At 38.1% G+C, this 14,617-nt stretch overlaps 2 protein-coding genes and 1 long non-coding RNA gene across 7 annotated transcripts in view; 2 read left to right on the top strand and 1 right to left on the bottom strand.

The window, feature by feature from the left end:
- LOC309702355 (uncharacterized protein) overlaps window positions 1–14,617 on the top strand; it is a 249,516-nt gene that overhangs the window by 72,771 nt on the left and 162,128 nt on the right. The window lies entirely within an intron of this gene.
- The window catches only part of LOC309702241 (uncharacterized protein), a 163,948-nt gene that overhangs the window by 141,957 nt on the left and 7,374 nt on the right, over window positions 1–14,617 (top strand). Inside the window, exon 2 of the mRNA XM_082526784.1 lies at window positions 13,249–13,345. The gene's annotated coding sequence lies outside the window, so the exon portion shown is untranslated. The remainder of the gene's footprint in view (window positions 1–13,248; window positions 13,346–14,617) is intronic.
- Window positions 2,453–6,711, bottom strand: LOC309702464. Of its 5 annotated transcripts, none has more exons than XR_014275518.1 (6): window positions 4,912–6,711; window positions 4,555–4,599; window positions 3,685–3,714; window positions 3,163–3,231; window positions 2,882–2,956; window positions 2,453–2,485 (listed from the first exon to the last, which is right to left on the bottom strand). It is a non-coding gene; the product is annotated as an uncharacterized lncRNA (long non-coding RNA). The 5 variants fall into 5 exon arrangements; XR_014275521.1 differs by lacking the exon at window positions 2,453–2,485 and having other exon boundaries at window positions 2,667–3,231; window positions 4,912–4,958; window positions 5,104–5,143; window positions 5,862–6,711; XR_014275517.1 differs by having other exon boundaries at window positions 2,882–3,231.

The raw sequence follows: 14,617 nt of genomic DNA, 5'->3' as shown, positions 1-14,617 counted from the left end.
TGTGCTTTTAGCTCCAAACTGTTTCAAATGGTTTGTCAGCAAGCTGACCTCTGACCTCTGCAGTACTAACTGCTGACCCGTACAAAGAGCGGGCGTTTCTGACCTTTGACCTGCAGCTGTATGTCTCTCAGTCTCAGTTCTTCTCTCCGTCACTGATGGAGCAGGTGTAGTTGCTGCTGACAGTCAGTCGTTTGTTTTCTCAGAGTGAGGCTGAAGTCTGAACTGTTCAGAGCATCAGGTCTCATCAACGTGCGCTGCTGTAACGCCGCTTTGTCCTCTGAGATCACCAGGTATGAAACCTGAGTGCTGACAGAGCAGCATGTTCCCCCTCATTCACCTCCACCACCACAGCCAAGGCATGCTGGGAAACTGAGGACACACAGACGGAGAACTGAAGTGTCTGCTGTGTGTTCATCTCAGAGTCCTCACAGGTGACACATTAGCTCCAGAACACCAAGCCAGGTGTTTGAAGCCTGACAGGGATTCTTCCCATCCAGAGGGAGGATTTAGCTGCACAACAATGAACATTAGTGTGTAGTTTAGAAACACAGACTGTGCCTGCACTGCATCTAGTGAAGAAAAGTGTTACTGCCAGAGAACGAGGCTCCTTTAAAGCAGCTGATATTAAGGTTGAAAAATCAACAATAAGCTGATGTAATCAACGTTTCACAAAATGGTCAGCAGCTAAAATCTGGAGCCGTTCTTTGCTGGTAATTAACAGTTTGTTCTTGTTAGCTAATTATGTCATTAAAGGTAGCAGCAGAAGCCTTGTGTTGAAAGCCCATTCACTCACACATTCACACAGTATGTGTGTGTCTGTGTTACACTGTGGACATCCCTTCTGTTGGAGCGCCATCTTGTGGCAGGTTTAAGAAATGTTCTTCTTGTAAATCCAAACTGATGCACCTCCATAGCAGACTGTGGAGGCTTTCAGTGACATGAAGACTTGATTTATACTGTCATATTCTCCTGTTACACAAAGCACAGCACGCTGAACATGGATGAACTGAAACTCCCAGCATCTGACTGAGGAAAAGCACAAATCATTCTCACACTGACTCCTGCTTGATTTTAGATTTGCTTTCAAATCCTCACACTTTCATATGAAGCACTAAATGGGCTCCAGACTGTTTATCTCAGCTTCCTGTCAAACACACTGCTGCTCACACCGAGGCTCAGTTTACTCCTCCAGCCTGGCTTAACCTGCTGTCTGTTAAAAACAGTCCCACACTCCTCTGTTTAATCCTTCTGATCAGACTCTTTGATTTTGTATTGTTTTTACCTGAAGTTGTGTTTTTGACATGGTTCTGTCTGTGAAATAAAGCTCACACACACACTGCTACAGTCCTTCATACACTTAGAAACGAAGCTGCTCCTTTCCTCAGTGCTGACACATAAAGAAGAGTTGGTTTTATATCCAACACGTCTCTGTTCCAGAAAACAGCTTCAGCAGCCTCTGAGTCTGAACTTGGAGTTGGTTATAAGCCACAGGCCTGTGTGCACAGCAATGAGGAAATATAATGCAGTAAGTGAAACATGGATGTGTGGAACAGATTATCCCAAAGGTTGATTCTGTTCATCTGGACGTTCTCAGTGAAACATTTCGTCTCTCGGTCAGGTGACTCCTTTAGTCTCAGCTGACTGCAGCTTTCCAAACCTTTGTCACTGGATCACTCACTTCATCTCCAACGTGTCCCTGACACAGACAGCTGGAGCCGTTACAGCAAAATCATTGATCATCGTTTTTAGAACATTAGCTGGTGTTGGTGGGCAGGCTAGCAGTGCTAATTGTTAGCACTAGTTCTGCTGCTCTCCCTTTGTCTCTGTTATTGTTGGTCTTTAGTGAACAATAGAAAGTGTCTTCATGAGACTGTTGCCTAATGTTCAAATGTAGATAACACCACCTGCACCAACCTGTTACACAGCACAACCCTCTGGTGTAGCTTTGCCCATACGGTAAAATATATAAATATATTTTAAAATACATTTTAAAATATATTTATATATTTTGAAATGTATTTTAGCACATATATTTTTTGGCCATTTTTTGTATATTTTGAAATATATTAATAAAATATATTTCAAAATACAATTTAAATGTATTTAAAATCATTCAAAAAAATATAAATTTAACCCTTCATATATTTCTAAGAAAACACATTCACATGTAACATCTGAAAGAAATCTTTATTTGATGTTTAAAACATACATATAGCATATCAATCAAGCAAGGAATATTCATTTTATAAGTTTATTCTCATTACATACTTAAACATTCTAAAAGAAACACACACACATATACATATATGTGTGTATATATATATATATATATATATATATATATATATATATATATATATATATATATATATATATATATATATATATATATATATATATACACACACAGTCTCAGTTCCCCCAGCTTTCACTGCAATCCTCAAAGCCCTTCTGGACACGCTGGGAAACCCCTTCCTTACCCCCACTGTAACAAACAAAAGTCACAGTTCTATTACTTTTATCAGAGTTAAAATAAAAATGTGATTTATGTTAGCTGGCTTCATTTAGCAAACAGATATTTCTGTTTATACAGATACAGATATTAATACAGATATATTTTACGCATAATTTTACCTCTTTTTTTTTCCTAGATGGGAAGTCTATCCAGTTCACATTACAGTAATGCTAACACCCCTTTTGGTCGTCTCTCCTTACCTTCCAGCATTCATAAATCTGTTGACCTTCTTTGTCTGAGACCAACCACTACAATGCATCATCACCTATTTGTATTGGTAACTTACTTTACAACCTATTTTAATGGTTGCAAAGTAAGTTACTTGTGGTGTATGCAATTTTAGATACACAGAAAGTCTTCACTTACTATATATGGCTGTCATAGTGTCCTTATCAAGGGCAGTTCTTCACTCTGCGCCGATGTCCGTTTTGCTCTGTCCTCCTATAAAAAGCATGAACATTTGAGTGTTTGACTAGTTTTAGATTTCCAAAAATTTGATATTTGTACAACTAAACATTTGAACTACAATATATGCTATTGAGCGATACTTTTATGGGTAATTTTTGGTAAAGAAACTGGTGACAGAGTTGTAGGCTTTTTAAAGTACTATTAGCTAACCATTTGAACTGACTTTCAAAGCTGATTACCTTTTAAATTGCTGTGGATCAAAACCTCCAGTGGGAAGGCGGCCATTAGAAGAACACGCACCATTGAACCTGAAAATAACAAAAACAAACAAAAAACAGAACAATATATAAGAGTCCGGTAGGGTAATAAATCTCTTCTGAAGCAATATAGTTATTTTGGGTGAAAAACAAAACATTCCTCTAAAATATATATACTGACATCAGCAATCAACATCATGATTGTAATTATTTCCTTTTTAGTACATCTACTGCTGTTTGCATGTGTCAAGCACTACGACTGTATCTATGCATATAAATTCACCATATATATCCAGCAAAAATGTTTTGTTATAGGAAAACAAACAAAGGCATTCAATCAGAGGTGAGAAATTAATTGGGAATATGAATTATAGGTGAACTATTCTTTACCTACTAGCAATCAAGCTTCTTTAACCAAGAAGCTTGAAATATTTGAATGTAAAATAAAATAAATAAATAAATAATAATAAAAATAACATGATGTAATTAAAATGCACAACTTACATTAAGGAAATCTGCATTTGTATCCACAGGCTAAAAGTAAAACAGTAAATGTGTTAGTGATAGTACAGGTATTTGTAAAAAAAAAAAAAAAGAGGCAGTAACTGTGACGCTTCTAGTGGGATGCTAAATGCAGAGATTTATATTTACAGTATAATACTGCATGTACGGGTAGCTGTGTTGTGAACTGTAACTGAATATTAGAGAATCTCAGAGAAATTAAATGTATTTATTTTTTGAATTTATCAATCATAAAACTGTGTGTTTTGAAGGCCTGTTACGATAACGACTTTTTGTTGGTCGGTATATTGCCCCATAAACAATTGCGACAAGTTATGTCATTGTCATTTTAAGACCATTTTATGTCTTTGAATGTATAATCATAATATAACACCATAATAATGCAAGATCTACACACTTTCAATTGACAAACCAACATCTAATTCTTAAAGTATTTAGATCATTGAAATTAGGAATCAAAATATTAGATACCTTAAAAACTTGAATAAATAGTAAATTTTCTAACAAATAGAAAACAATGTTATTTAATGTTATTGTTTTGTTATCATTATATTTTATTTTTGTAAATATAATGGCACATAAATTACATCATCAACAATTATTGAGGTCATGTACATGTACTGTGTGTTAAGTCGATATATCGATTATTGTGATAGGCCTACTGTTTTGGTATCATAACGAGCTTGTCAAACATGCATGACCACTAAACAATGTCTAAGCAGTAGTATTGGTCTGAATGACAACAAACATAACTAGTGTTTTGGAAAATCTGTTAGAAAACAGTTATTTCAATAATTATGATTAGCATGTGACACAGACACTGCATAAAAAACCACAACAACAAATACTTACTTTAGGAGGATGGGGGAGGGCAGCATGAGGTTGAGACTTTGACATCTGTAAGAAACAAATTCATGTATTACAAACAAGTCACTTAAAAATACATTAATGTGGCAGACTGTTCCCTGTTCAGATGCAGTGTATAAGTACAATCAGGGCTGTCACAACAATGGGGTGGGGCCAAGTGGCTGCAACCCTAGGTACAATGTGCAGGTATATATAATTACATATAATATATGTGAATAAAGCAAGAATCTGTTTAGGTTAGTCACTGTGCTGACTGATGCTTGCTAGGTTTATATGATTGCAAACTGCACAAAAACAACAACAGCAACAACATTAATGACAATGACAAACAAAATTACTTACATTTATGTAAATCTCACATTAGGAAGATCTGCATTCGATTTCATGGGCTGAAATAAATAGGCAGAAACATTACTGCTAAAAAAATAAAAAACAAAAACTCTAAAAAGCCTAAAAATGACTTAAAAAGCAAGGAAATGTGGAACATTGTAATTAGCGAACATTAATAAAGCATAACTGTTCTTTGTTTCTAACCTTGGTAAGTACTCTGTAGCCAGAAGGAGAGGTAGGATTTCTGTGAAAGCCAAATTAAATGTGAATAGGCTTTGATAGTTATTGAGAAGGCAGAATAATAAGAAAAGGCAAAAGTACGTCACAATATAATTAATTAAGTTACATATTTTGATTACCAAATTATGGAAGCGTGGAGCTGCCACCCAGGCAAAAGAAAAATAGAGCTGTATCACGTTATGACGTGAAATGTTTATTGTTCTAACATTATGCTTTTCATGTTTGTATAATACAGTGGTTCTTAACCTTGTTGGAGGTACCGAACCCCACCAGTTTCATATGCGCATTCATTGAACCCCTCTTTAGTGAAAAATAAAGTGTGTTTTTTTTTTCAAATTAGACGTAGATATGTTTTTTACTGGTGCACAAAATGAGCCGTGCACGTCACAGCGGAGGCTCTGCCGAACCCCTGAGACCAACTCACCGAACCCCTAGGGTTCGATCGAACCCAGGTTAAGAACCACTGGTATAATATAATATCACATTATTATAATATACATAATTGTCACGTTCGCACAATATTGTACGGACGTGATAATTATGTACATTTTTCGTACAATGTTGTTCAAACATGTTGTTCAAACATGATAGTATATTGTTAGAACGATAAACTTTTCACGTTATAACGTGATATACTTATATTTCTCTTTTGCCTGGGTGGCAGCTCTACGCTTCCGTTCCAAATACACGAGAATAAAGTAATATTATATGGGAAAAGGCACCTGCTAGCTTGATGATGGAGGCTTCTTAGACTGGCCACCCGCCTTGGCTTCTTGTCGCCACTCCACGAAATAAAGGTCCGTTTCCTCCATGCCGGCTAATTATTCATCCTCATTAAAATCTCGTATATGTTCAGTTGGCAGAATTGAGAATTGTACATCTTCCAACCACTTAATTAACGCGAACATAATCGGCTTGTTTCTTCCCGTCTCCTGTATCCGGCCGTTCCTCTCGCTGTCAGATTTCGCGCCTCAGAGACGTCGTTATTTTTCAAAAAAAAAAAAAAGAAGAAAGAAAGAAACAGCAACAACTACTAAAGAGAGTTTTTGCACGTTCATTGCACATTTGTGGGAATGTTTAAATATTTAATTTTTATTAATTACTTTTCATTATATCTTTATTTTTTAAACCACCGTGGCAATGCGCATGCGCATACACTCCTGCACGCAAAGGGCTTTGGAGTTGACGTAATGTCGCAATGCATTGTGGGAGCGCAGCACCATCTTGGCAGGTCACGAATCAAAACAAGATTGCTACGAACCATTCTGAAACGTAGCTCAAAAGAAAATGACGGTATAGAGACAGATTCTGTCCAGATGCAAAGAGACGGTACTTGATTGTTGAAATGTGGACCCGTATGAAATATAGCCGTGGAGTAGAAACCCTGAAGACCAAACCGCTATTGACTTAGCATGATCTACTCTCATACCTTGTCTGTGGAGTCAGAGCATACACGGCGCACCAATTTCGCAATTATAAATCTCTGGAGGCGCACATCCAATTCACCAAGGACTGGGTACAAGATTTGGCTATTTTTAAGCCTCCACGTTGTGATTACGCCGTCATTCAAGCAAAGGTAAGTCAGCTTGAGTACTGCGAGTAAAATGCGTTTGATTCCCCCCAACATTCAAATTAGTGCTAGCAAAAATTCATTCGTGAGGGGGAAATTACAGTGAGAACATGTAGAGGCTCTGTTAGAGGGATAACATAGTGAGTTCAGTGCATTGATGTGACATTGTCCTGAAGGATTTAGTTATTCTTTATGGTTAAAGAAATTGCCCTAATTAATTCATATTTATTATAAATAATCCTAATTACACATCTTGCTTCCTTGTTTGTGTCCTGTGTCACTAAAAATACATTCTGTTTTAGTTTTATACATTGATTAATGACCTGCAGAATCTCCTTGTCATATTAGGTGTCCATAATTGTCACTTAAAGTTGAACTTTATGTTTTCTCCCTCTTGAAAGTGATTACATCCTTGCATTACATACTTTAGGTTCATTTTTTGCTGATAGGTTTCTAAAAAGAAACATGCAGATTTAGAATATAACATGCAGCGTTCTATAGATGGATACATAAAAACACTTTATTTGTTACATTTATGATAAATGGATTTGAAAGTAAATAAAACACATTTGTGTCGGCCTTGGCTCATAGTTCTTGTCTTTAAATGAACTTTGTCTGTGTGTGTTTCAGGTCCTGCACTCTTAAAGACTGAATTGCAGCATTGCAGCCACAGGTCATTGTGAGCATCACAGGGAAGGTTGAAGCCGCCCACTGCAGCTGTATGGCTAGAGTCGTGGAGACTTGCAGCCATGTCACTGCTCTTCTGTTTAATGTAGAAGCAACAGTGAGGATCTGTGGCACAAGGACTGTTACAGATGAACCTGCATACTGGGTTTTGCTGGGTAATATGACCAAGATACAGCCAGAGGTTGGCCATAAGATAGACTTCTCCTCTTCAGCTGCCCAAAAAAAAGGTTCTTGATCAAAACATAGACAGACCATTCGTTGTGACAGGTAAAAGAAGCCATCCTCAAAAAAGAAAAGTTCCACCTGCTACTGTGGAGGAGTTGGATCAACTGATGGGACAATATTTTTCCAAGCATAGTTCTGTTCTGAATAACCCATAGTGTTTTAATTTAGGGGGCCATGTAAATACTTTGCATTTACTGAATATGTACTTACTAAATACCACTGTTCAAAAGTTGAATAAAGAAACAAAGAAATGTTTGCCTATTTTTAATTAAAAGCACTTTGTCGAACATCACATCAGTTACAATGTAGAAAAAATGTTATGTATAGTTTACAAATGACAAAATGTTCACATAAAATCATGACAGCATTTGTATAATATCACCCACTACTAGCATTCTGTAATTTACTGTCTCTTTTGAAAACTTATCACTTATCACATGGAGAAACCTTTGGAATGCAAGCATGCTGATCCACACAGGTATGCACACAGGTGTACACACGGGTATTCACAGACGCGGACTACAGCTTTCTTGGCTGCTGCCTCAAAGCACACTGTGCGCTGTCTATCCTGCGTGCTGCACAATATCGTTTATTATTTAGTAACTATTGATATCTACTGCTAGCTAGTTTATTGTGATGGTGCTTTTCTTTCTATTATTATGTTGCTCTTTGTTGTTTGCTGTCTCCTCTGTTTTTTTTTTTTCTCCATACAGGTGACCCAGGAGTTTTTTTTTTTGTTGTTTGTTTTTTTTTCTCTCTTCCCCCCCTTCTCACCGTCTCTTCTCCCCTTTGGTTTTCTTTCTTTCTCTCCCCCTCTTTCTTTCATTCTTTCCCCCTGTCCTGTCCCACAGTCATGTCTGTCCCGTTTGCAACTGAAAATAAAATAAATTCATAATTATAATAAAGGTCAATCAAATGGACCAATATGGCAAGGCCATGATGATCCACTTGGTAAAATAAATCCGCTTGGCATCTTTCTTGGCCTTAAGACAACAATTCTGATGGCTATAGATCCAAACGGGACAAAAATAATAATAATAAAGTAGTCTCAGAATAGTGAATTAAACCAACATTTATTGTTGATTTTTTTTTTAACAAGAAAAACATTTTTCAACTGAATAAAAACAATGCCAATAACCAAAATAAATAGAAGCGTACATGAAAACTACACAGTCCTTCACCTTTCTGTCTGATTTTTTTAAGGAAAACAGTTTTTCATTCCACTAAAAACAGGACAAACCCACCAGCATGAACATTAAATAAACTATTACAATTGTAAAACAAAACTCATTTACAAAATGTAATAATTATCAGTGGGTCCCAGGAAATAGAATGTGACATGGGATTTAGATTTCCGTTGCCAGGATAGTCGGGTTCAGCGTAGTCTTTATCACCACCTGTCAAAGACACATCATCAATATTCATGTTTGCTCAGGTTATTCACTTGTTCACATCTGTCTGAGATCATTCATACTGTTGTATGGATGTGTGTACAGTATGTATATAATTATCAGCTATGTAAAAGATATTATCATCTCTGTTCTTACCTAGTTGGAAGTCCTCCATTCAAACTCAGAGAGCCGCTGGAGGAAGGTGGTGATCCGAGGGCTGATTCTTGTAACCTTCCTCTTTACCACACGACCTGTCTTGCGGCTTGTACCAAGTTTTGCAGGGCATTTTGTTCCCATGTCTGGATTGATCCTCACAAAGAACCTTTTAACGGAAAAAAGGCTGCTTTAATTTCAAAATTAAAACATACGTTACAGCAATCACCTATATGTTTCTGCAACTGTAAAAAGAGAAGGAGAAAAAAAAAAGAAGAGAAAAAAGGAAAAAAAAGAAAAGAAAGAAAACTTATCACTACATAAACAGCACAAGACTTAAGAGTATTTAACAAGAGCATTTTTCCCTGGTTTTACCACCACACTGGGGCACATGTTCACCAAAACGCAGCAAACCTTTGCCATCTTATCCAGGAAGGTCACCTTTTTACCCACACATGGAAGAAGTAATCTGATTGGCATGGTGGTATGTAGCATGTAGTTTGAAGCAGGGATTTCGTAGTGCCCCATGTGTAGTGTTGGAACCCAGTCAGGATTTGTTTCATTCATTTCATAGGCTGGTTTGTTGCAATAATGCCAAATAATTAGCAACTCTATAAATAGAGGGTAGTTCTGCATGTTTGTTCCAAGTTTGTGCTATGATCTCAGAGCGCATTGAAAATAAAATTAACAGGCTATAAAGAATAATATGAACTTATTTAGAACTTACCTGAATGAAAATACTGGAGCACACCAACAGATATCTGTGGCTGGTAGAGAACTGAATATCAGCTCGTCTCGCAGCTGCTATCCAGGCTAGACGCCTTCTTTTGGTAACATCCAACACATAAGCTCCCTCATGATGCTTCCAGGTGAGGAAACAATGAAAAGAGAGCCTGTTTTCAAGCTTATTCCTTTGTCGGTAGTGCAATCTAACATTACAACCGACCACACAGCAAGCATTTGTTTGGCCTGCTAATATGGCGCCTTGACCAAAAATCCTGGCTACGCCCCATCCCGTAAGATCACGCTCCAGAGCCCTATTAACGTACGGATCTAGAAAGAAGACGCTGCATTTTTAACTCTGAGGGAGATGGAGAATGAGCCTATTTCCAAAACAGTGGAGTGTGTTCCTTTAAGTACTAAATTGTATATATTGTCAAAAACTAAAGTGTACATAGCAGTTGTTGTATCTTGTTTACTGTATCACTGACAGATAATTTCAAAGTCAATGAACGCTACATTATAGTGAGATATTGTGTAATGTGAAATACTGTAAGCAAATGAATAAACAACCTAATTCGTGATAGACCTTTGACTCTGTTTTGTTTGAATCCAACTGTTTTTTGCAGATGTGCATAAAACATGTTACTTTTAGTATTGTTATCATTATCATCATTATTGCACTAAATATATTTTAAATAAAGGATACTTTGATATACATTCTACTGTAAGGTTGGAAATGTATTTTCTTCACCCTAAAATATGTTTTGAAATGTATTTTGGTTTGAAAGAAATATATTTTCAATTTCAAAAATATATTTTTTTGGAGCATCACAAATACAAAATATATTTACCATATATTTGAAATATATTTTGGCCAGGAAAAATGTATTTTTTTACCGTATGGGTTTGCTGCTGCTGACTTTGAAAATCACACCAAACATGGAATCAAATATATCGACTCAGCTTAGACTACAGAGAAGCTCGGCACTGCTCACAAAACTCAACACAAAAGGCTTTTTAAAGACAACAATCACTTTGACAGACACACAAACACGACTGAGTACAGAGGAGCTGCTGGTTTGAAGCCACAGAAATGTTCAAATGTTTAAACACACTGCAGCGTTGCAGCCGTGATGCATTTGTGCTGCTAAGGCCACACACATCAGCTGCCTTACATTTTAGTACCAGTTCATCTCTGACCATGGCAGCACAGTCTTTCCAGTACAGTGATGTTGGTGGGGACAGTGGGGACTGATTGTTCATTGGCTGTAAGCCGGTCACATGGACGTTTAACTGGTGCTTTGATTGCTCTGTAGTCTGTTGTGCCTGTGAGCTGCTCCTAAAATGAGACAGATTATAATTGTCACCATTCTGTTAATGACTCTTATTATGTGCGCTCTCCTCCACTGTCACACTAAACACATTAAACCTTTATTTTTGTGTAAAGTCAGGATTTATTGGCTCTTCTTAAAAGCGTCATGAAGTGCAAAACTCAGCAAACATTATACAAAAGTAGATTTAGAAGCTGAACTGAAAACATTTAAAGTGACAGTCAGCACAAATCCAGCTGACATCTCCATCCAACCCAAGTCTTCATTTAAAGTCATTATAACTGTGACACACGTTTGTTACAGTATTAATCCTGCCTGATGCTGCAGGGCCAACATCATGAAACAGGCTCAGCATTTATTTCCATTATGAAACTTTATCATTAAAAACAAACCATTGTTCTGCAGTCGTCCCAGGACTGTCGGTCAAACGTTCTCTCCACATGTTTAAGGCTGAGCTCACTTTATCGTCTGCCTGAAGGAGGGAAGCAGATGTTACTAAACATCACAATAAAACATATGAAATGGGTGCACATGAGGAACGTCTGCACTGTTAAAGCCATGCAAACATCTTCACACATGAAGCAGCAACACCTCTCAGTTTAGCAGCAGCTGGTAAAAGCCACAGTGATCCTGGAGCCTCCCTGAAGGACTCGTTCATCAGTAACTGTCAGGAGGACGATTAAACCTGCTGCACACGTCCTGTAGTTACACACTCGGGAGGAAAGACGACGTCCTCGCTCTGCAACATGATCTGTGTTTCATCCAGGACGCTCAAACACAGATTGGTTTCCAAATATTAGACGCACTGGTTCTTCATGCGTTTCTACCTGAGCACTCAGAGTCATTTCTACAACAGGCCTCCTTCACCTGCTGGTGCCTCTGTTTCTGTGTTTGGCTGTTTCCATCAGTGCCTGATGTTTGTGATCTTTGATCTGTTCTGAAGTCTCTCTTTGTAACACAAATGTTGTTTGGCTTCTTTTGCAAACAAGGCAAAAGAACTTTAATGGATTCATTTGCTGATCTTACTGTTCTGATGCAAAGCCGTCCTTTCAACGCTTTAGAAAGAAAATCAAACAATGTGTTTAAAACTTTCCCAAAATGTAAAAGCTATTAAAACCATAAACTTCTGCTCCTTGATCATGTGATTCTTCTTCTAGACTGTCTGTAATTGTTATTGCTGATTGTCAATAAAGTTGTTTTTTATAAGTTATGTTGTAAAGGAAGCTTGTGGCGAGGGAGGAGGGGCGACTAAAAGCAGGTTCATATAGTGGGAAAGTCCTCAGGTCATGTGAGGATATTTACTGATGCGTCAACACTGTCAGATAAAAGAACGGCTGCTGCATTTATTCTCCCACAAATAAGTTTGGTGATGAGTAAAAGAATTACAGATGATGTGGCAGTTTATACTGGGAGCTGGTAGTGATGTTACTGGCTTGAACTGGGTGGAGGACGCACTAATATGGAGGTATGTGGTTTGCTGGGACTCTAGCAGCGTGCTAGTGAGCACAGGTGATATGTCTTCAGACTCTAGGCAACATATTGTTTTTGATATACTTCATTTACTGTATAGAATCAAACACAGAGGGATAGAAGTGGATTTCTTATGGCTCCCTGTGAATATCGGTGTTGATGCAATGAACAGGACGATAAGTTTAAAAAGGTGCAGCAAGAAGAAGTCGTGCAGGTTTGACTATAAAATACAGTGAAAGTGAGGTGAAGAGTATAATGAAGGTAAAGATGAAGGACGAGTGGCAGGCACACTGGGACAGAGACGGGAAAGGCAGATATTATTATACAGAAAACAGTCGTGTAGAAGAAGCTGCAGCAGAGACCAGGATGGAATCTGGAGAGTCAGAGTTGGTCACACAGGCTTCAATAGCACACTTAAAAAGGTAAACATGACACAGGAAGTGTGACTTCTGTGGACCAGAGGAGACGTTTGACGGGTTGTTAGCGTCGTCAGGATGCTGGATGGAAACGCTGTGCCTGATAGGATGATTACAGGCTGGACTTTGTCTTCCTGTTACAGATGGATCCAGGCCCTGGATGACTGCTGGACACACATGACCCACACTAGGCTGCCTTCATCCATCCTTTCCTCCTTCACTGAGACTCAGAGTCAGCATGTATGTATTTATCAGGGATTTGAATCCTTTCATTGCAGAGTGAAGTTAAAGTAGACGTGTGAACACACTAATAAACACAAAGGGACACAACTACTACTCCATGATGGAAAGCTGAAGTATTACACAGCTTTATGAACCTCCTGTTATCCTGGTAGACGAGTACAGCAATAAATCTTTTACTTGAACATCTTCTGGCTGCAATAAGCTTTGAAATGTGACCATGAAGTTAGAGACACACTGACTGAAACCCACAGCTGTGACTGTGGATCACATCCACACACAGTGTAGCTGCTGTCTCTGTGTGAGCCTTTGCACTGCTGCTCGCAGCACCGTTATATCACTCAGCGCTCGCTGCTGTTATTGAATCCACTTTTTACTGTCCGTGCAATCAAGCTCCTCTGCAGAGCTAGAAAATATCTTCGAACCAGTTTATGTGTTAGGGGATCCTTTGCAGCTGTGACTGTGGCCTCTGTTTTTGTCCTTTGGTTCCTGGGAGCCTTTTACATTTCCATCAGCAACAAATATCTGAACAGGCTTTATTGTAGGAAATACAGGAGTAAATAGTTGTTATTCTTTATTAGATGTTGTTAAAGATGATCAGATGCTTGTTTAGTTTAATGCTGTGGCTTCAGTCAGCATCACTGTGCTGTATAGTTTTATTTTTCTGATCCTTCTGTTAAAGTTGCTGAATAAAAGCTGGTTGGTCTGCACCTCACCACTGCCTCGAGCCTCCTTCTTTAAAGCAGCAGAGGCTCTTCATTCAGGTATCACAGCTCGAGTTGTTCTGCAGGAGACCCAGAGTACTGTCCTTGGTCCATAATGACATTAACTTTGATTCATGTCAACACGAAGCCTGAACGTCTGTGATGAACACACTATCAGCATCACTGACATGTTTCATCATTTAAAAACACTTCCTGTCACTGTGGTGGTTACAGTGACATCATGCAGTTTGTGCTTTGACCTCCAGAGGGCGACAAATCAGCACAGACAGAGAGCTCCATTCAAACTTTGCTGCCATCAGGAATAATTCTTCAAATATAATCATCAGTGTTTGAGCAGTTATGATATCAGGGACAATCTAGACATGTGTGACAATACTGAACATGTCACATGACACACCTCAAACATCATGTGATCCACTCTCAGTCTGCACTTTCATTCATGACTTCATGAATTTATGATCAGTTTACTCCTGAAATATTCAAATGCTGCAGGGTGAAGAACAACAAAGTGCTGACACATGTTTGTGTTTCAAACAGGAAAACCAGC

This window comes from Aulonocara stuartgranti, assembly GCF_965226115.1.
Source record: "Aulonocara stuartgranti genome assembly, chromosome: 3".
In the NCBI taxonomy this organism is placed as follows: Eukaryota; Metazoa; Chordata; class Actinopteri; order Cichliformes; family Cichlidae; genus Aulonocara; species Aulonocara stuartgranti.
This window is presented reverse-complemented; position numbering and strand designations above follow the sequence as displayed.